Source organism: Callithrix jacchus, chromosome 11, assembly GCF_049354715.1.
Source record: "Callithrix jacchus isolate 240 chromosome 11, calJac240_pri, whole genome shotgun sequence".
In the NCBI taxonomy this organism is placed as follows: Eukaryota; Metazoa; Chordata; class Mammalia; order Primates; family Cebidae; genus Callithrix; species Callithrix jacchus.
In genome coordinates this window covers 16996316-17018316 of record NC_133512.1, presented here as the reverse complement: position 1 = coordinate 17018316, position 22001 = coordinate 16996316, and the positions used below count along the sequence as shown (strand labels likewise).

At 37.0% G+C, this 22001-nt stretch overlaps 1 long non-coding RNA gene across 1 annotated transcript in view; it reads right to left on the bottom strand.

The window, feature by feature from the left end:
* The window catches only part of LOC118143849 (uncharacterized), a 93179-nt gene that overhangs the window by 4825 nt on the left and 66353 nt on the right, over positions 1-22001 (bottom strand). Inside the window, exons 2-3 of the long non-coding RNA XR_004728341.3 lie at positions 7953-8099; positions 6374-6442 (exon numbers count right to left, since the gene is read on the bottom strand). This is a non-coding gene — a long non-coding RNA (uncharacterized LOC118143849). The remainder of the gene's footprint in view (positions 1-6373; positions 6443-7952; positions 8100-22001) is intronic.

Sequence of the window (22001 nt, the reverse complement as noted above, 5' to 3'; positions counted from 1 at the left end):
CAAAAACTTGAATAAGGATAGAGAGTTAACCAAAAGGGATCTGGTGGAAACTCATTCCAGCCAAGATCCTAAGTCTTAAGGTAAGGAAATACCTGGAGGGTAGAGAAAGAGCAGGAAGACCAGTGTGACTGGGGTTGAGTGGGTGAGGGGAAGAGTAGTTGGAGTTGAAGTCACAGAGCTAATAGTGGACACATGCAGGAGGGTTTTGGAGGCTAGTGTAAGGGTTTGTCTTGCTAATCTTTGGGCCTTCTTCTCCCCTGACCTGGATGAATAGGAACTATATTGGCCAAACCTTTCACCTCTCTTCTTGAATACAGTGGCCACGACAGGACCAGTCAGCACCCTTTCATGGGTTTAATGTAGACATTGCCCAGCATCTAAGGGCATGTGGAAGGAGGAGGTTATTCTCATTATTGTGAAACTCCTACTTGTGAAAAAACTGTAAGGCCTGCTAGGCGAACTGGCTCCCGCCTGTAATCCCAGCACTTTGGTGGGGGGGCGAGGCAGGCGGATCACGAGGTCAGGAGATGGAGACTAACACTGTAAAATCTCATCTCTACTTAAAATACAAGAAATTAGCCTGGCATGATGACATGTTTCTGTAATCCCAGCTACTCAGGAAGCTCAGGCAGGAGAATCGCTCGAACCCAAGAGGTGGAGGTTGCAGTGAGCTGAGATCGTGCTACTGCACTCCAGCCTGGGCGACAGAGCGAGACTCCATTTCAAAAAACAAACAAAATAACTATAAAGCTAGAACAGCTCGTGGCTGTATTTTCTGTCACATGTAAGGAGCTTGTTTAAGAATACAGTTATTGGAGAAGAAAATAGCTCCATGAGATGGGCAAAGAAAAAAAAAATCCCAAATACATCATTTGAGATCTTACACCTAGCGATGGCTGAAACCAGCCCCTACCTTGAATATTGAGGTAAAGTTGGTTTCAGCTGGAGTTAAATTTCCATCATTTGAAAGCTGCAATCTTCATGATTGCATCTCTCAGTACTCCCGATCACCCTCTGATTTTCTATTTCTGTAAGTATTGTGTTGGGGGGAGGCCCTATTTCTACCTACACATCACCTGGCATCAGCAGTTATCAAATCACAGTCAATCTTGTTTCCTCGACTAACCCTATCCACTTTCCATCTCCATCAGCCTCGTAAAACATCGTATCGTCTTATCTGTGTCTTATGAATCTTCGAACGATAGAAGGCTTTAAAAAACATAACCACAAATTAGTATACCTAGAATAACAATAATGATTTTTAATGGGATGCATTTAGTAGGTCAAGAATTTTGGAGAGTGGCAAGAAGGCTGTATCACTACTCCTTTGCTCAGAGCTGGAGCTCCAAAGTGATGAATAGATTCCATTTGCTTACATTTCTTTTTATGTTTAGATTATCTGGTACTATTGATTTTTTAGTTTCACTAGAGGATTAAAGAAAATAAACTTCCTAATATTGATTTAAAGAAAAGGGAAGACGACTATGAGGTAATTTGAATGAAGTAATTTAACATCCTTTGTATTGAATATTAACCACTACTTCCTGTATGGCGATGTTGCAAAGTTTTCATTTAGCTGGAGCCAAAAAGTTTAACCTGAATATTATTATAAGAAGTATTCTTGAGAGTATTTTCCTGCTACTTCATGTAGCTCTCTGCTTGAGTCCTCCATATATTTGCAACAAGTAATGATTTATAAATTGTTCTGGGAAAATTGTTACCTCCATACAAACAAAAATAGAAAGCCAATTATTAAAATCCACCAAGAGTTTCCCATTGACTATAGGGAATAAACCAACAAAAACAGGATGTGAAAACAAAGCCACCCCTCTGTCATTTTCTTCTTCAACCACGGCTGAAAACTATGGTTCATTTATCTTTATATCTCTAGACTTAAGAGTGCATAGTAAATGCTCAATAAATTTTGAAGGAAAGGGAATAAGGGAGTTAGTTAAAAGTGTATCAGTTTTAAGCTCTCTCTTGAATTACAGTCATAAGGTCTAGGTAACTGTGTATATCAAAATAGCTTTCCCAAGGCAGTTGTCATAAGTAATTGTGCAATGCTTTTTTCTACAATCCTCAATGAAGGCTTTCCGACACAACAGCTGAGATAGCTGGGACTTGTTAATGGACTTGAAAACATGCAACCCCCTGGCTACTCATTTCTCCCCTCTAGAGAATCGGGCCAGCATCATGGCATTCTCAGAGATACTCTGTGCAGTAAAGACTAGTGGTGCAGCTTAACTACATAAATCCCACAAAAAATATTTGCTGAGATATTTAAGGCCTCTTTGCTGAAAGTCTTTATTGATAAATGCCTTCAGATTAAAGGTACTTGAGTCATGAAGGAACCATGATACTGCATCTTGTGAGGCATATGAAAAATGGATTCTCTTAATGGTATAGTGCTTTCCAAGTTATGACAAATGGTCCAGACTCAGAGATCATGTTCTAAATAATACTGATACCTCCAAAGAGTTCTGGTCAATGGCAATGTCCAGCACTATGTGCCAAATGCTAGCTGAAGTACAATGATATGAGAACAGCACAGACAAAAGAATGAAACAGCAGGGTAAGCAACCCCATATTTTGTTCACACTCTCCAAATTGATCCTTGCTTGACATAAGTGTGGGTGACATAGGTTTTCCTCTGCTATCACCTCCACCTCATTATTCTTATTAGATTCCAACATAAAAGAAAGGTGGAAAAGACATCACCTGTCTCACCTGGCCTGCTACAGCACAACATAATATACAATGAAGTTATATCCTTTACCCTCATGTACTTAGGTCTCTTGACCAAGAGATAAAAAGTCTGTTCCTTGAAAGTAATTACAAGCTAGAAACATTTTATTTTATCATCATTAATTCTCAACATTGTTCCTTTCTTTCTGTAGGGCCGAGGTTCTCACCTATATTGTATTCCTTCTAACCAAAGAACTTAATTTAACATTTCTTGTAGAGTACCTCTGATGGCAAAGATTTTTTTAAGACTTTGCCTAATATGGCGTTTCTGCCTTACTTTTGAGGTTTATTTTCTCTGGATATAGTGCAGCATTTTCCCCCTAGCACATTAAAGACTTTACTACATTTTGTTCTTGCTTAGATGGTTTCTGATGAGAAATTAATTAACACATTTGCATTAATTTGCATGTTTTTTCAAGATTTTTCTTATTATAAGTATGGGGTGGACATTCCTTTCAACTTTCTACAACTCCAGGGTAAATTTGGAAGGCCCATCATTATTTTTAGAGTATATCTTCAATGGATATTGAATCCTGGGTTAACAGATGGCTTTTGCATTTAATTTTTCTTCACCACTATTTTCTAGCTAGTGTTGTCTTAGACAAGAAATATGGTGCTAATGATTATCTTTGTTCTTCTGTATATAATGTTTTTCTTTATGGCTAATTTTATGATTTTTCTTTCTTTCTGAATTGCAGGAACTTGATGATAATATACTGTGGTTTTGGTTTATGATGCCCAAGTCCACTGAGTTTCCTGGATCATCAGACTTGGAAAATATATGGCCATTATTTCTTTAAATCATTTTTCTGTTCCAATCTTCCTTTCATTTTTCTCTCTCATATTTGATGTATACGTATTATACTTAGTATTGTCTGAAGTTTACATAGGCTCTGCTTATTCATTGCTCTCCTCTTTGTTTCTCTGTATTTCTTTTTTGGTGAGTTCATATTGTTCTGTCTTCATGTTCATTGATCCATAAAATTTTTATTCTTCATATTGCATCTCTCAGCTCTAGATTTTACTTTTGGCTCTTTTTTATGTGTTCAATGTCTCCTAAGTACATTAATGTTTCTTTTTAAATCTTCAAACCTAATTTTAATAGCTGCTTAATGTGCTTCTTTGCTAATCTCATCATGCCTTCCATTTTTGTGTCCACTTCTGTTAAGTTGCAATTCTCCTGTTTATGTACCAAATTCTCCTGCTTCTTTGCATTTCTAATATTTTTCATTGTATATTAAATATTACATATTCTAACATTCAAATTCTTTAGTGTTTTTTTTTTTCAAGTTTATTGTAAATCAGCTCGAGAGTCCCAAGGCTTAAAGAAAAATAATTGGCTCTGAGTGGCCTTCCGTCTAGGGCTAGATTGACCTTAATCCTATGGTATAAACCTTCTGGATTCTCTTGTGAATTACCAAGGTGCTTAACAAGGTTCCTCCTATCTGCCTACTTGGAACTTGAACATCATTTTGTACAAACTTTGTTTTTCCACTCACAGCTTCCCTGTAGTTGTTTTATCTCAGATACCTTTTATTTTCACCTGAACTTTTGGATCCTGACCAGTACAGACATGTGAAATACTATAGGAGATCCTTTTGCAGAATTCTGAAGTCTGTTGCAAATCCCAGCTACCTCGGTATCTCTAAGCCCTTATGTGTCCCCTCAGCTCAGAAACCTTGCTGTGTTCTCTTCAGGCTCCCTGTCCCAGTGCCACCATCTGGGAAATGCCTCCAGGTAGAACTGAGATAACCGTGATGCTCACATTGTTGGTTTCCTTCTTTCAGTGATCCTAATCTTGTACCACTTCTTATTCAATGGCTGAACACAGTTATTTTATATATTTTGTCTATTATTCTAGTTGATCGTGGAAGAAATCCTTGCCTCTTAAAATTTACTCAACCGTGGCCCTATGTAGCGTGTTTGATTGCCTAAGGCATTGCATCTGTTTGCCTGATGCTCTGCGTTCTACTGGTCTGCATGCTTCCTAGTATGAAAATAAATCTTTTAATTACAAAAGGGTCAATCTGGTCTTCAGGTCACAACTTCCATAAATTCAATATCAGCTTGTCTTTACCAATTGTAAGCCTTCTATTAACATTTTTTTCCAATTGCTTTGCTATTATCTTTCAATCTACAAGAATTTCAGAAGGCGTAGAAAGTTTCTGGTATGAAAATAGAGGAGGCAGGATTCCTTTCTTCTTCCCTAGGCCTGTGTGAGTTTTCTTGAAATCATCTTTGGAACTCCCTGTTAATGCACATTATTGTTTCATATTCTTCCTTTTGCTTCTTAGATGCTTACATTATGTTTGAAGCTAGAAGAGAGATCAGGTCAGCTGATTAACTTTACCAAGCGGTGCGAACAGAGGTAGCTTTTCCGAACTAACCTCAGAATGCTTAGGTTGAAGGATGAATATAAAAAGTGCTAAAAATTGATTTTTTTAAAAAAAGCATGAATAAAATATTCCGACAAACGAGGAAGAGCTAGTACATAATAGCACATGTCACATAGATAATATTTAATGGTATAGGAAAAAAAATAATGAATCTGAATCTGGTACAGAGAGCTAATTGTAGTTTAGCTACCCAGTGAAGAAAATACAAGAAGCGGAGGCTTAGATGGTTAAATAAGCGAGAGTCTGACTCCAGAGATGAGGAGTCAATACTCACGGTAATAATGAAACAGTGAAGTGCTTAAAAAGTTTTCAAATATTGTATGTTCAGTGTTCTACTTAGGAAATTTTTTGACCGGGCACGGTGGCTCATGCCTGTAATCCCAGCACTTTGGAAGGCCGAGGCGGGTGGATCACGAGGTCAACAGATTGAGACCATCCTGGTCAACATGGTGAAACCCCGTCTCTACTAAAAATACAAAAAATTAGCTGGGCATGGTGGCACGTGCCTGTAATCCCAGCTACTCAGGAGGCTGAGGCAGAAGAATTGCCTGAACCCAGGAGGCGGAGGTTGCATTGAGCCGAGATCGCGCCATTGCTCTCCAGCCTGGGTAACAAGAGTGCAACTCCGTCTCAAAAAAAAAAAAGGAAACTCTTTTTTGATATATATATGTTCATCTGATCTTTTAATTACTTTGCGGTCACTAACATTTATCATCATTCCCATATTACCAATAAAGTAACTATCCAAGGAAAGTTGAAGTTTCAGTAATTCATGTAGGGACACCTACAAAAAACTATATGGGGGTTCTCCTAAAAATTAAAAATAGACCTATCATATACTCTACCATCTAAGAGATGCAACTGGGGATCCAACTGAGGTGAGTAACAAAATCCATGTTTCTAACCACTGTGCTCTACTAAATTTTATGTAGGTCGGGCTTTTTTATACGCTCTGCCTCTGTCTTTGCGGGGAGCCAAAGCACATTTAAAGGCCATGGGAAGGATGGTCTGGACACCATGGTTGCCTCTTTACGTCACTCAGTTTCAAGCTCTCCCTTGTCCCCCCCTTCCCTCCCTCGCCGCCCTCCTTCCCTCCCTCGCCCCCTCCTTCCCTCCCTCGCCCCCCTCCTTCCCTCCCTCGCCCCCCTCCTTCCCTCCCTCGTCCCCCTCCTTCCCTCCTTTGATCAGTATCTCATCAGCTAGTCTAGGACAGCTGTCTCATGTTACTTTACTTGGATATTGCTGTTGTATCAGCTTCTTTACACGTGGATTGTATTTTAAGAGTAGATTCTGACAGAACCCTAGGAACAAATAAAAAATTAAACCTTTAGTTAATACAGCATGTATAAAATTGAGCCCAAAAATACACACACAAACTCAACAAAATGCAAAAGAATGATTAGGGCACAACCAGTGTGCATGCTTTCCACCATAAACAAATGGACAACTTATATAAATTCCATATTTGAAGGAAAATTAAATAATGATTGGAAACATTAATCTATTTACCCTTTAACAGCTGTCTAAAAAAATTTCCTGTAATTTTTTATTTATGAATTTTCAATTAAACACAGCATAACTATAGATTCAGAAGTAAAAATCCTCTTAAGCAGATGTCAAATGATTTTGATAAGATACTTCCGTAATTCATCTCTTTGACATTACAAAAACACACTGGTAATCTTTTAAGTTCCTTCCCTCTGTAATGAGCCTTGCTCCCTATTCTAATTGCTGTTGTTTTGCCTTTTTGTCTCTTGGGTTGTAATGTGGTTACGTTTCATCAGAATTTTCAAATAAAGTGAATAAAACATATACAGTTAAAATAGATTTTTAAAATTCAAATTTATATCTTAAAATATTATATTTATGACTACTGAGCTATTGCAAATAATGTGCAACTATAAGTTCTATCCAAATTTAGTTAAAATACATCTATGATTTGAATGTGCAAACAAATACAAATCACTCATAATGTAAAACAAAACAAAAGCAATGAAAAATTAACTGAAGTTGAATAGAGAAATGAGACATTTAGGATAAATGCGAGCATTGAGAGACTCAGTTCATTTCTTTCTCATGAATGAGATATCCTGCATTTATCATATATATCAGTATGAATTCATATATTATTTTATAAAGCTTAGTTATAATGGATCAAAAGAGAAGCTTAAATATATGCTCTAATTTTTGTTGCATTATTGTTATTTTTATTTCTTGTTTACAAAAGTAACTTATAATTTGCAAAAAGTGGAAATATTTTACCACAAAAAAAAATTGGTTTTAATACAAGATCCATACAATCGCTGTTAGTATTTTTGTATATCTTCTCTATCTCTTTTATTTCCTTAAATTTGTCAGTATGGAAAATTTAAAATATGCTTTAAAGAAGGAAGAATAATATGATGAATATCTATGTTTCCCTCCCCCAGCTTCCACAGCTTTCAGCCCTGTTATGTTCTCCACTCATCTCTGGACTATTTCAGTGCAGTTTCATGAAATCATATTGTTTCATCCATGAATGACTCCGAGTCTTTTTTCATTTTGTTTAATTTCATTCTGTTAAATTTCATGTGAAACATTTACATGTGGCCAGAGTACAACTGTGAAAGAATGCATCTTCAGAAAAGTCTTGCATTCACCCAGATTCTCTCTGCTATCATGCTGTTCCCTTCCTCTCCATGTGGAGAACAATTTTTCATTAGTTTATGATTGGACCTTAATTTCTTTTTTAAAGCATTGGCAGACACATATTTGTGTTTTCTTCTTCTTCTTTGTTACATAAAATACACCATGTCCATCACAATTCTTTACCTTGACTTTCTGTAGTTTAAAAATTGTATCCTGAGGCAGGGTGTGGTGGCTCATGTCTGTAATCCCAGCACTCTGGGAGGCTGAGGTGGGCGGATTCCTTGAGCTCAGGAGTTTGAGACCAGCCTGGACCACATGGCGAAAACCTGTCTGTGCAAAAAATACAAAAATTAGCTGGGCTGGTGACATCCACCTGTAGTTCCAACTACTCCAGAAGCTGAAGTGGGAGGACTGATTGAGCCCAGGAGTTAGAGGCTGCAGTGAACAGACTTTTCATCACTACACTCCAGCCTGGGCAATAGAATGAGACTCTGTCTCAAAAAAAAAAAAAGAAAAATATTATAACCTGGACACCCATTTTCAACAGTGCATAGAGATTTCCTTTATTCCATTCTTAGAGCTGCTGACACTCCACGGCATGGATTAATTATTTATTCACCTAGCTCCCCATTGGTGGGTATTCAGCTCATTTACCGTCTTTTGTTCCTGCATATAGCGCTTCATATGAGAAACTTGTGCATACATTCTGCAATATATTTGCCACTTTGCCTTTGGTGTACATACTTAGAAGTGGGGTTCCTCAATTAAATTGTGAATTCAGGTGAAATTTTGCTGGATAGCACCAAATTCTCTTCTACACAATTAACATTTTGTATGCCAGTTGTTAATTGTGCTTATCACCAGATTATGTTGTCAGCATCTGATGTTAACCAATTTGACATGAAAGAAATATCCCAGTGTAGTATTTTTTCCTTAAATTTTATCAAAGTTTAATATACATGCAGAAAAATTTACAAACCACAAGCATCCAACTCAGTGATTTTTCGTAAAATGAGTATGCATGTATGATCAATCAGCCTACAGTTAAGAATTAGACATTTTCAGTCCCTCAGAAGCCGTACTCAGGAACTTCATCCACATAAAAGTGGCCATTATGTTAACTTCTGAAACCCTCAATGTGATTTGTCTATTTTTACACAATTACCTGAATCAAATTGCACAGTAAGTGCTCTTTTATTTACAGTTTCCTTTTTTGAGGGGGTTAACTATTGTTTTTATAAGATTTAACTGTGAGGCAACATGTAATAATAGTTTGTTCTCATTTCTGTATAGCATTACAATATATGAATCATTGATTTATCCTCTGTTTGATAGCACTACAATGAATCTGATTTTTCCTATTATAGATTGCTGCTATGAATAATCTTATATAATGTTTTTATCTAAAAACATGGATATATGAGCACAATTTTCATAAATATTTGTCATTAAATTTAAAATTATTGGGCATTCCAAGATATAGGATGATATGCTAAAATCTAAGAATAAAATATGACTACAAACAAATTCACAGATGATTCAAGTATTGTAGTGAAGAGAAAATGATTTTAAAAAGCTCTGATTACAAATAGTGGAAAGATGAATAAAATAATTAAAATGGAGAAATTTATCATATACATTAAATATATAAACAAACACAGTTTTAAAAATAAAAAAGAACTCAGCTAACTAGTTTATCAGTCTACTAGACAACTCAAAATAATTTATTACTGAAATGGAATACAGATCAATCAAAAATGTCCAGAATAGAGCACAAAAACCAAAAGAGTAAAGAGAATATAATTATTGAAATCAGTTACAGAAAAGCATGACTGCCATCAACATCTACATTCAACATTATACTTGAATTCTAGCCAAAATAATTAAAAAAAGAATGAAATAAGAAATTTAAACACCAGGGAAAAAACTCATCATATTTCAGATAACATAATTGAGTACATATAAAATTCAAAGTAAGCAATGGGTAAACTCAGGTTTATCAATGAATTTAAAAAAATGGCTGGACATGATATGAACATTACGCACCTTCCATGCATTAGCGACAAATACAAATAACAAAACATCACAGTCATATTGGAAAACATCAAATATTAGAAATAAATGTTATTAAATATATATGGGACTTCTGTCTTGAAAACTATATAACACAGAGATTATGTAAGTAACAAATAAATGGAGACAAATTACATCTTTAATAATTAGAAAACTTAAAATTGTAGATAAAAAGATTTCTTTATGTTCATCTATAGAATTAATGTAGTTGAGCCTACCCAAAAACCCAGCAAACATTTTCTACAGGAATTTATAAGCTAATTTAAAAATGCATGGGCATTCACAGGGTTCAGAATAGCCAAGAAAATTTTGAAGACACAGAAACTTACCATATCACATATACTAAAACTGTATTGTGATAAAAGCCACACAAACAACACAAAATTTGCCATCTTAATAATTTTAGCGTGCAGTTCCCTAGTGTTATTCATACTCACATTGTTATGAAACAGATCTTTCGAAGTTTTTCATCTCGCACACCTGAAACTCTATACCCATTAAATAACAACTCACTTTTTTCCCTTTCCCCAACCCCTGGCAACTACCATTCTATTTTCTGTTTTTCTAAATTTAACTGCTTTAGATAATTTATATAATGGAATCATATTGTATTGTATGCCATTTGTGACTGGACTGGATTATTTCACTGAGCACAATGTCCTTAAGCTTCAGCCATGTTTTAGCATATAACCAAATGTCCTTCCTTATTAAGGCAGAATATTGTTCTTTTGTACGTATACACCACATTTTGTTTATCCATCCATCCATCAAAGGATATTTGTGTTGTGTCGACCTCTTGGGTATTGTGAATAGTGCTAGTATCAACACGAGTGTGCAAATACTTCTAAAAAGCAGAGTGCTTTCAGGTCATGTCCATGGCCTCAATAAAGGTATAGAACATGACCCTTGTCCTATACCTATATTAGGTTTGTAAATAAAAATATATAAATTTATAAATAAATGTTCCACTTTATTATTGAAGTGTCATACAGATCAATAAAAAATGTGGCGTGCAAACACCTTACTTTGAATTATTTTGCATATATATCCAGAAGTGGTATTGGTAGATTATATGATAGGTCTATTTTTAATTTTTAGGAGAACCTCCATATAGTTTTTTGTAGTGGCTGCACCATTTTTCAACAAACAATGCACAAGGGTTCCAATTTCTCTACATCCCCACCAACACTTGTTATTTTCTGTTTTGGGATAATTGCCATCCCAATGGTGAGAGGTGACATCACATAGTTTAAAAAGCTATGGTATAAGAAAGTGTGACACTGGCACAAAGAAAGACAATTAGGTCAATGGTTTCTCAATAAAGAGTTCTGGAAAACATTTATCAATATAGAAATATTAGTTTTAGAACAAAGGTAATACTGTGGTGGAACGTGAAAGCAGTGTTCTCTTCAATTAACTCTGCTAGGTTGATTAAATACCATAAGGAAAGAAAATGAATCATGACCCCTGTCCTATACCAAACACACAAGAGTCACCAATTCCAGATGGATTGCAGATTTAAACATAAAACTTTTAGAAAACCTAAAAGAATAACTATCCGCATGCTGCTGACTTGGCAAAAATTCCATAAATAGAATTTATAAAGCCAGTAGCTATGAAAAAAATTAGTAATGTGTTATATATTTAAATGAGAAATTTATTTATCAAAGGAAAATATTAAGATAACTAAGGTACAAGTCCTAACATAAAAATATTTGCATGTATGTATAAATGCAATAAAAATAAACAAAAGAACAGTATAGAGACTTGACAAATGACTGTAGCTTCACCATTATTTGTTATCAGAAAAAATACAAATGACCCAGAAATTTGAACCGAACTTTAGAAACAATAAAAAGGTATTTTGAAGACCAAGTATATAAAATTCCACATAAAAACATAGACAAGATTGTTCATGGAAGAAATCTATAACATAGGCAAGAAGGAAACACTCGAATACCAATAAATAAACTGATTGAATTAGTTGTTATAGATTCATAAAATGAATATTATACTGCGGTTATTATCAATGCACAACTTCAACCCCCAACGAAATGAACAAACCTCAACAACAACAACAAAATATTAAGAGAAAGAATCCAAAGACATTTACATAAAATTCAAAGAGGTGAAGCATGTATATGTTTATAAGTCAAGATAGGGGCCATTTAAAGAGGAGGTTGTAACTTCTGAAGCGCTGATATTCTCTCTCTTTATCTGGGGAACTTTTACATAGTTGTGTTCACATTGTGAAAATCCATAAGGCAGTTCACTTCTATCTATATACTTCTATTTCAGTGATACTTCAAAACAACTTTATAAAAACTAGAAAAAAAAAACAAACCAAGAAAAATTATAAAAATGATGGAACCCAAAACAGAAGCATGTACAAGGGAAGTCCTACAAAACTGGGCATATAGACACCATAACAGAAGAAAAACCCAGGCTACAGGGGGAAAATGTCCACTCGAATTCTTATAACTTATTAATGGTATATTTCATATTTAACTCAGTTCTCCATGATAAGGCCTCTTTTCCCTTTATAACATTTATTTTCTCCTACCATAAAATAAGGTCTTTTTTACTTTCGTGGGTACATAGTAGGGGTATATATTTATGGAGTACATGAGATATTTTGATTCAGGAATATAATACGTAATTATAACACCAGGGTAAATGGAGTATCTATCACCTCAAGTATTTACCCTTTCTCTGTGTTACAAACAATCCAATTATACTCTTTTAGTTATTATTATTATTATTTTTTGAGACGGAGTTTCGCTCTTGTTACCCAGGCTGGAGTGCAATGGCGCAATTTCGGCTCACTGCAACCTCCGCCTCCTGGGATCAGGCAATTCTCCTGCCTCAGCCTCCCGAGTAGCTGGGATTACAGGCATGTGCCACCATGCCCAGCTAATTTTTTGTATTTTTAGTAGAGACAGGGTTTCACCATGTTGACCAGGATGGTCTCGATCTCTTGACATCGTGATCCACCCGCCTCGGCCTCCCAAAGTGCTGGGATTACAGGCTTGAGCCACCGCGTGCGGCCTAGTTATTTTTAAATGTACAATAAATTACTGTTGACTGTAATCGCTCTGTTGTACTTCAAATACTAGATCTTATTTTTTCTAACTACGTTTTTGTACCCCTTATCCATCTCCACATCCCCACAACCAATGCCTTTTCCAGCCTCTGGTAACCATGCTTCTACTCTCTATCTGCATGAGTTCAATCGTTTAAAAATTTTCAACCCCAAATAAGTGAGAACATACGAAGTTTGTCTTTCTGTGCCTGGCTTATTTCACTTAACATAACAACCTTCAGTTCTATCCATGTTGTTTCAAATGATAGGATCTTATGTTATTTTTTTTATGACTGATTAGTGCTCCATTGTGTATATGTACCACATTTTCTTTATCCACTTCTGTTGATGGAAATATTTTAGTTTTAAAATGTTCTTCAATCAGATTCAGAATGACTCTATGAAGAAAATTTGTCCTGAAAGCCCACATTTTGTCAACTTATAAAGCTATGTTTTAACATTTTGAAACGTCTACATATATTTTTAAGTCTTTATTACTATTAGGAAATTATCTGTGATCTTTAGAAATAAAAATTCTGAATAATTTGATAGGGAGTCAAAACAGTGGGAGCATGAAATATAGAAGTACAAAAAAATTACTTAAAATATTTTATTCATGTATCTGAGGTCTGTAGTTAAAAATATAAAATATATTTCATGAAAAAATATTACTTTGGAATATGTTTACATTTAATTTATGTTAAGCTTCATAAAATGATGATACTATCACTCAGGCCATATTTCACATGACAAATTTAATACAATGCAAATTTAGGAATTTTATTTATTTATTTGAGACAGAGTCTTGCTCTGTCACTAAGTCTGGAGTGCAGTGCCATGATCTTGGCTCACCACAGTCTCCACCTCCCAGGCTCAAGTGATTCTCTTGTCTCAGCCTCCTGAGTAGCTGGGATTACAGGCATGTGCCTCCACACCCGGCTAACATTTGTATTTTTAGTAGAGATAGGATTTTACCATATTGGCCAGGCTGGTCTTGAATTCCTGTCTTCTAGTGATTCGTCCTCTTTAGCCACCCAAAGTGCTGTGATTATACTGTATCTTGCTCAAATTTAGAAATTTTACATTAGTTTATTTAAAAATAACATATATTACCAAGCTTTAAACAAATTATGAACACCTTTTATGAAAGCAAAGTTATTCTATTTTTTAATAAAAATAGATATTTTAATAGAAGAATCAGACGAAAATGTTTTTACAATTCAATGAGAATAACCAGCCCTTCCAGTGAGCCAATAGGAATTGCGGGGTTTGAGGCCGTCTAAGTCATCAGCTCTTTGCAACTGGAGAGAAATCATACCGCAGAACAGGCAAACTAGGGAGGACATAGACGTTTTTAACAACTGCCTAAGGCACAAAATTTATAAACTTGCATGCCAAGTCACCCCCCATATGCAGATAATTCTGATTTCTGACACATAATAAGTGTTCCATAAAGTATTTCTTGAATAAGTAAATGAATGAGTGAATAAATGAAAAGATCAAATCAATCAAACTAGGATATATAAATCACCACATAAGAGTGGCCGGCCCTTCTAAATATCAACTTGCCATTTCTCCTACTTATACTGTTTTTGAATACCCTGGGAGCCAGTGGTTTTTACTGAATTAATATACCCCTGTTTGGGCATTTTTAACATTTTCATACCCACCCATGATCCCATTGTGTATATTTTCCTTATATATCATTTAATTATTTCTCTCATAAACTACACTTTGTGTTCATGTTCTCTTATGCACCTATTTTATAATTTAGATGAAAGGTTTCAAGTGTACTTTATGATTTAAAGGTTCCAAGCATTTATGCTCATATGTGTCTTTAATTTCCAAGACTCTGCTTCCACTTTCATATCACTGAGCTGCAAAATACAAGGAAAACACGAATCGAAATCTAAGCAGAAAGCCCATATAAAAGTGAAGAAGCAAGCAGAAAACAAGATGTCAATCAGCCTTATTGATTACTGCTCTGAATGTTCCAGATGATGTGGAGCAAGTTGCATAGAGCTAATACTTCAGTGAGAGAGCTAAGGTTTAAATGAAGGAAAGAGCCGCAAAATCATGCCATGTGTTTAAAAATATAGAGATCAATAAAATACGTAAGTGTTCTTGTTCTCATAGTCAGTGGAGAGGTCAGACACGGAAACCAATATATATGGTACCGTTTGCAAAACTCTATCATACAATATAGACAAAAAACTATTAGGACATTGAGGGAAGAATGACTGACTATTTTTAAGTGGGTCATTCATTCACACAGCACTTTAGCATACTTTAATTATCATAAGTACGCTAAAGCTATCTTGGGAAAGGTCACTAAGCTCTTCCATGGCTTTTCCCTCTCAAATGTAGACTTGTGACTTTACAGCAGGATATTCTTCTTTCTTCCCTGGTGAGACAACTTCATTGGTCAGATCCACCTGGCATCTCATTACCTTTTCTCTTGCTCTGCCCCAATTATAATTGACATCTTTAGAGAGATTAAAGTGGGCATGCTGGTTTCAGCTCTCCACTTTGCTCCACGAAGTGCTTACAGTGAGCAGCTGTTTCTTTCTCCATTAGCTGTACCTGAGGAGGAGGAAGTCTCACTGACAGTGTAACCGTGTGTGCATATATGCTTATCTTGGCATGTCAGTCAGCTAGCCCATTTTTCTCCAGAGTGACTGTATTCTACATCCTCCTATTTAGAATTCCTCAGGAATAAAGACCTTATTTTGTTCACTATCTTATAAATAAATTTTTAAAAATTTAAATAACACTCTCGTAAGAAAACAACTTTGTCTTTATCAGAAACTTCAACACTCAATAAAGCAACCTACAGGAATAAGGGGACTTTTAAAAGGGCCACCTTTTAAAAGGTGTACAGTCACCCGAACAGGAATGTCCAGCCTCACACCCTCTAGCACAGACAGCAGGGTGCCAGAGTGCACTATCATATGACCAGAGACAGAAAAACAGGAAGGGAGAGAGAGAATGGCTGTCTGCTCCTTCCCAAGGTGGCGTCTTCTCTTGAGTTCAAATATCACACAAATTATGTATCCGACATATTGCTCTGGGACAGGAAACTACACATTTTCTATTAGATAGCATGTTAGTGTTCTAGGGCTGTCACGAGTAATAGCTACGAACAAAGTGACTTAACAGGAATTTATTCATTCGGTTTTTAAGGCCAGATATTTGAAATCAAGGTTTGGTCAGCATTGGTTCCATGCGGAGGCTCTGTGGCAGAAGCCATGCAGTGCCTCTTTCCCAGCCTCTGGTGACTTCTACAATCCTTGGTGGTTTTCAGTTCATAGTTGTCCTCCAGCCTTTGCCTCCATGTTCACATGGCCTCTTCCTCTGTTTCTCTTGGTCTCAAATTTCCTTCTGCCTTCTACAAGGATACCAAAGATTTAAAGTCTAACTCAAAACCAGCATGGCTTTGAGATCCTTAATGTAATTACATTTGCAGAGACCCCATTTCCAAATAAGATCTCATTCACAGTTTTAGCAAATTAGGAACTGAATATAACTTTTGGTAGACGGGGCACACAATTCAGCCCACTATGGATAGTTATACCTGTTATCAACTCATTGCCCTATGCATGTCTTCTGGACATTTATGGGTCGTCTGCATGTTTGCTTTTTTCTTCCGGAATCTTTTGAAATAGATTGTTAACAGAGTAGATAGAAAACTTTCTTATGTGATAGAATTAAAATGAGGAAATTTGGATTTAATCTCATTTTACATTTGTATATATGATGACATACTTTAATAAAACTATTGCTGACCTCAGTGTCTGCCATGTAACTGGGGAGATTAATAATATTTTGCACAAGGACTAAGTATGATTATGATTATTAAAGATTCCGGAAGAAAAAAGCAAACATGCAGATGACCCATAAATGTCAAGAAGACATGCATAGGGCAATGAGTTGATAACAGGTATAACTATCCATAGTGGGCTGAATTGTGTGCTCCTTCTACCAAAAGTTATATTCAATTCCTAATTTGCTAAAACTGTGAGTACCTGATACATAGTAGACACATTACATATTACGTGGATGCATTAATATGCAAATGTATGGATCAAGGATCAATAGGATGAATTAATAAAATAATAAGTAAAGGGGAGAAAATCAAAGAGAGATAAACCAGTGACGAGGTTTATGGTAGTAATCGAGGATGAGGTGATGAGAGCGAGATAGCAGTGAAGGGAATTCAGTCAGACAGCTTCAATTTTCAAAATGTTTCAAACTGAAATTAAGGTCGTTTCATGTGTTTTGAGCAGCACATCAGACATAACCAGGTCCATGTATGTTTGTGTCTTTCCATGAGGTCAGACTTTCATTGATGCTTTCTCAATCATAAAAGCCATAAGCTACATGGAGTTTCCAAGGAAGCAATTTTCCTGAGTACCATCAGTTCACTCAGTAGTCAGAGCTGTGGGCACATAGTCTCAAGCCACTCCACAAATCAGTCAATGTTGCAAACCATATATAGTTGTATACTTAATCAATATGTAAATGTTATAGATTAAGCATTTCACATCAAACAAAGTAACATTTAAAGTAAAGAGAAAATAAAATAGGAAAAAGGATTAATGAACTAGTCCAAGAAGAATGACGTGGACAAGGAGTATATCATGGCTTGATCTGAATGGAAGTCAATGGCTTCCAAGGAAGAGTTTTGATTTGGGCAGAACCCTCGACTGACAGATGCTGATCAAGAGTGACAGCCAGATGGGGGTCTATCAAGTCAGCCATCATCAGTTGGTGAAGTCTTCCTGTTTTTATGGCCACTGAGTCCTCTGGTGAGGGCTGATGTCCCATTATGTTCTTTAGTGTTTTGGTGCAGTCTCTATGGATTAGGCTAACACCTGGTCCTTGTTGATATGATGCCTTTTGAAATGTAAGATGGAATCTTTTTCCTAAAATGAAGTTACCTATATCAAGGGGAAAATAATAGGAAATAGATCAAATATGCCTTCAAGGTAAATCTAGAACATGTAGATACTGTAAGACTGTTAACTAGTTGCTCGGAAATAAAACTATTGAGGGACAGTGATAAGCACATTTTTTCTTTGACAGGGAGGTAACTGTGGGTGACCCTGGTAAATATTTTCTTTAAACCTTGAATATGCAGAGTTATAACATGAGTGAGCATTTCAAACGAGCTGTGTGAGTTTGGCTTACCAGTCACTGCCTATAAGTTGTAGTGAAGAGACTACTAGGTACAGTCATTGGAGTTTAAAAGGATTATTATGTCATATTATGTTATGTTATTAGCATTATTTTATATGTACTTAGGGGTAAAATGGAAATGGTAAGGCTCTCTTTCTTCTCTGCTTCGGGCAACTAAAGGGCTGCAGGGCATGGAAGGCACTGGTGGCCTGAGGTGTTGTAACCCCAGACTGGTAGGCACAGGCTCCAGGAGAATGAGTCCTTGGCTGTTTCAATTCAAGTTGTTTCTAGCAAGCCATGCTGATAGAAGACAAAGCACACACGCATACTAGAATGTTCACCAACATAAATAACCAGAGTCAGTGGAAGAAAAAATAGATCATTAGTCATAGAAACACCTTGAGTTAATCTCAAGTTAAACACCTTGAGAATAGCAATCTTGAGTTAACCCTTTCATCCATGACTCAGTTTTTCCTTTATTCATTGTTTGTGGGGCAGAGAACTTTAAAATTCCTGCCTGTACCTGCCATCAATGTGCTAGCCTCTAGGCTGTGGGTGGTGACTTCCTTCTAATTATAGTTTATTTCCTGTGCATGGCTTATTTCCTTACTGGACTATTCTTAGCATATTATTTGGAAAATGCAGTTTGCTCCCAATGAATCTTGTGTTCAATTTGTTCTACACTAATTGTGCTCCCCACAATTTTGAAGTACAAAAATGGAAAAAAACCTTCAGGCACCACCACTACTTTGTGTTTTTTCTCCCCATATTTTTTGTTTATTTATGTGTCTTCCTCCTGCTTTCTTTTTTTTTGTTGTTGTTGTTTTTTAGATGTAGTCTTGCTCTGTTGCCAGGCTGGAGTGCAGCGGAGCTATCTCTGCTCACTGCAACCTCCACCTCCCAGCTTCAAGCGATTCTCCTACCTCAGTCTCCCGAGTTGCTGGGCATACAGGCACATCCAGCTAATTTCTGCATTTTTAGTAGGGACAGGGTTTCATCATGTTGTCCATGATGGTCTTGATGTCTTGATCTCATGAACCGCCCTCCTCAGCTTCCCAAAATGCTGCATGACAGCCATGAGCCACCACACCCGGCTCTTCCTCCAGTTTAACGTCCTCAAAATCGTATTTTTTATTTACGATCCTGAATATCCCCCTCTCACTACTACCCATCAACACTTTCTTATTAAATAAGAACTGCTTGATGAGTTACTACATTTAACAGGTAAAATATAGCACACACAAGTAAATTTGAACTTTAGATTAAAAATGGGCAATTTTCTCTTCTTCCATTTTATGGATAATTGTTGTGGGTTTGTAATGAAAGTGGCAGTATGAGTATGCAGATCTGTTTTGTCCAGCAATCTTTGGTGATATTTGCTTGTTTGTTTTAAATTTCACTTATTGTCCCTATGTGTCGAGCGGGGAAGCGACGTGAGATGTGACTTTCCAATGTAACCATGAATGGAAGTCCAATCTGATTAAGATTTTGTTTGAGAACGTTTGCAGTCACATAAACCAACAAACTCCAGCTCCTTGACGATGCCTGGTGCCCGCACGGCATTCTGACTTCACTTGCACAGCGGCATCCTTCACGTCCTTCAGGACATGCTTCTAGCTCATCAAATATTTCATTCCTTTGCAACTGTCACCCAAACACCAACAGTAAATGAGACTCAATGCCATTCCAAAGAATGGGGAAACGGGAAGCTCCTTGTTTTGTGCTTATAAAATACAGAGGCACTGAACAAGTTCCAAAGATGTCAGTTTTTAACAGAAGGTGTCAGGCAGGGTGTATCCAGGTTCTGAGACTTCTGATTCTTACATAATTTGAAACCATTTTGAGTAAATGGACACAGAATTATAAATACAATTTAGAAGAGAGAATGAATTTTCTCAAATGCCTGCTTCTCGTTGGCATTAGAGAATCCTAGCTCATTTATATTTCATAGGGCCTCTCCATCAAGTATGTGGATACTTTATGATTCATTAACTTTTCTTCCTCTTCTTACTTCCTAGCTTTTTCTTTGTATGATCAATTGATTGATTGCTTTATTCATCAAATACTTTCTGACATTCTCTCTGTGCTGGGCACTGCGTAGCATATATTTATAGAACATTTATTAAGTATTTACTACGTGTCAGAGTCTGCTGTGTTTTGTAGGTGTCATTTTGTGAAACCCTCACCATATCGAGTTTATACTGTCATCTCCACTTTGCAGGAGAGGAAACTGAGGCAAGGAGTTGAAATATTCGTCCACGATTACGTAGTAAATGGTGCAGCTGGGATTAGAGCCCCAGCAATCGTCATCCAGACTCTGAGTCATAATGCCAGGACACGCTCTCTGGCTGACTGACCCAAGGTCCCAACATGCCTCCAGGGAGCTAACAGTTTACTAGGTCAGAGTTGTACACACGACAACTAAATCAGCAGCTGCCATGGCAGAGAAAAACAGGGGACTCTGCGAAGGCTGAGGGATGGAGCCTGTTATTCCCATCTGAATTAAATGAGATTTCGGAATAGAAAGTAAAGCCCATCCGTCACCTTTGGTAGTTACAGCGCGAAACAACACCCTCATCACTTATTTCCCGCTCAGGTTGCGTTTCTGAGCCCCGCATCAGCTCAGCTCCGCATCCCTAGGGCACTTTGGTCCGGTCCCCCAGGACCTGGGTTCCCTGAGCCTGCACCTCTCCCGAAGGGGCTGGAGGAGTGGTGTGAGGAGCTAGCTGTCAGTCACTTCTACTCTCCCACTCCCCGAGTTTCCCTGGACCTAGGCAGGCGTCGGGGTTCACAGAAACCCACCCCCGTGTCCATTTCTGACGTCGGCTTGCTCCCCATGTTGGACAGCCATCAGCATTCTGCAGGGAAGTGCTGCGGCCTCAGCGGTGCGGAGCCCTGCACCTCCCTAGCTGTGTAATGGCTCTGGCCCTGTTTGCCAGCCTCTAAAATGGGCAGAGACCCTCAGTCCCTCAGTTGTGCTTTGGGGTGGGAGTGGAAGCACAAACAGGAGGGCTAGCGTTGCACCTGCCCCACCCCCTCCTCGGGAAAAGTGCTGCGGTCTGCTATTACAACTGTTGCTCATGTCACCACTGTCACCTCCCTAGCAATAAACACAGAAACCTACTGGCACACAGCCAGTGCTCTGACTGGTGTGCTTTTTGTTGTTGTTGTTATGTAAAGATACTAACAGCAAGTTCCTTAAACTCAGAATTTGTGGAATAGTTTTAGCCCATACCCAATTTATGACCAAATAGTGTGAAATGGGGAAAATGTACAAGTAGGCTACAAACACTGTATTTTTTTTAACAAAGTTTGTATTTCACTGTCCCAAAATAATGACAGGGTTGGGAAGTTTTAGGGAAAGGGAGAGCCCCTAAGAAAACTGACCAGGTTTGCGAGTTAGGAGCATGACTATGATCAGAATATAATTGTTGTGGCATCAGATCCCATGGGATATCACAGGTGATACTGTTTTTTGATCTTTATCATAATAAGCAATTAAGACCTTTGAGCATTCTCACTAGAGATTGAGATGACATCCTTGGTGTATGTGGAGAAAGGAATTAAGGGTGAAAAAAGCTAGTCTGTGAGACTTTTGGGGGCTCTTGCATTGTTCCAGGAGAGAAGAGATACCACAATAGCTTTGACCAGGATACTGATAGATGGATGGAAAAAAGGGAAGCGATTTGTTAGAAATAATGTACCATAGCCTAGTGATAGATTATAATGAAAAGATGAGGTAGAGAGTGATGTCAAAACTAGTTCTAGCCTTCTGAATTGCATAAAATGACAGATGGTGGTGGCATTAATCAAAATAGAACACATTGACATGTTTTTTTTTTCTTTTCAGGGAAAAGGTCATAAGTTTGATCATGAATCTAGATCATAGAAAAGCTATC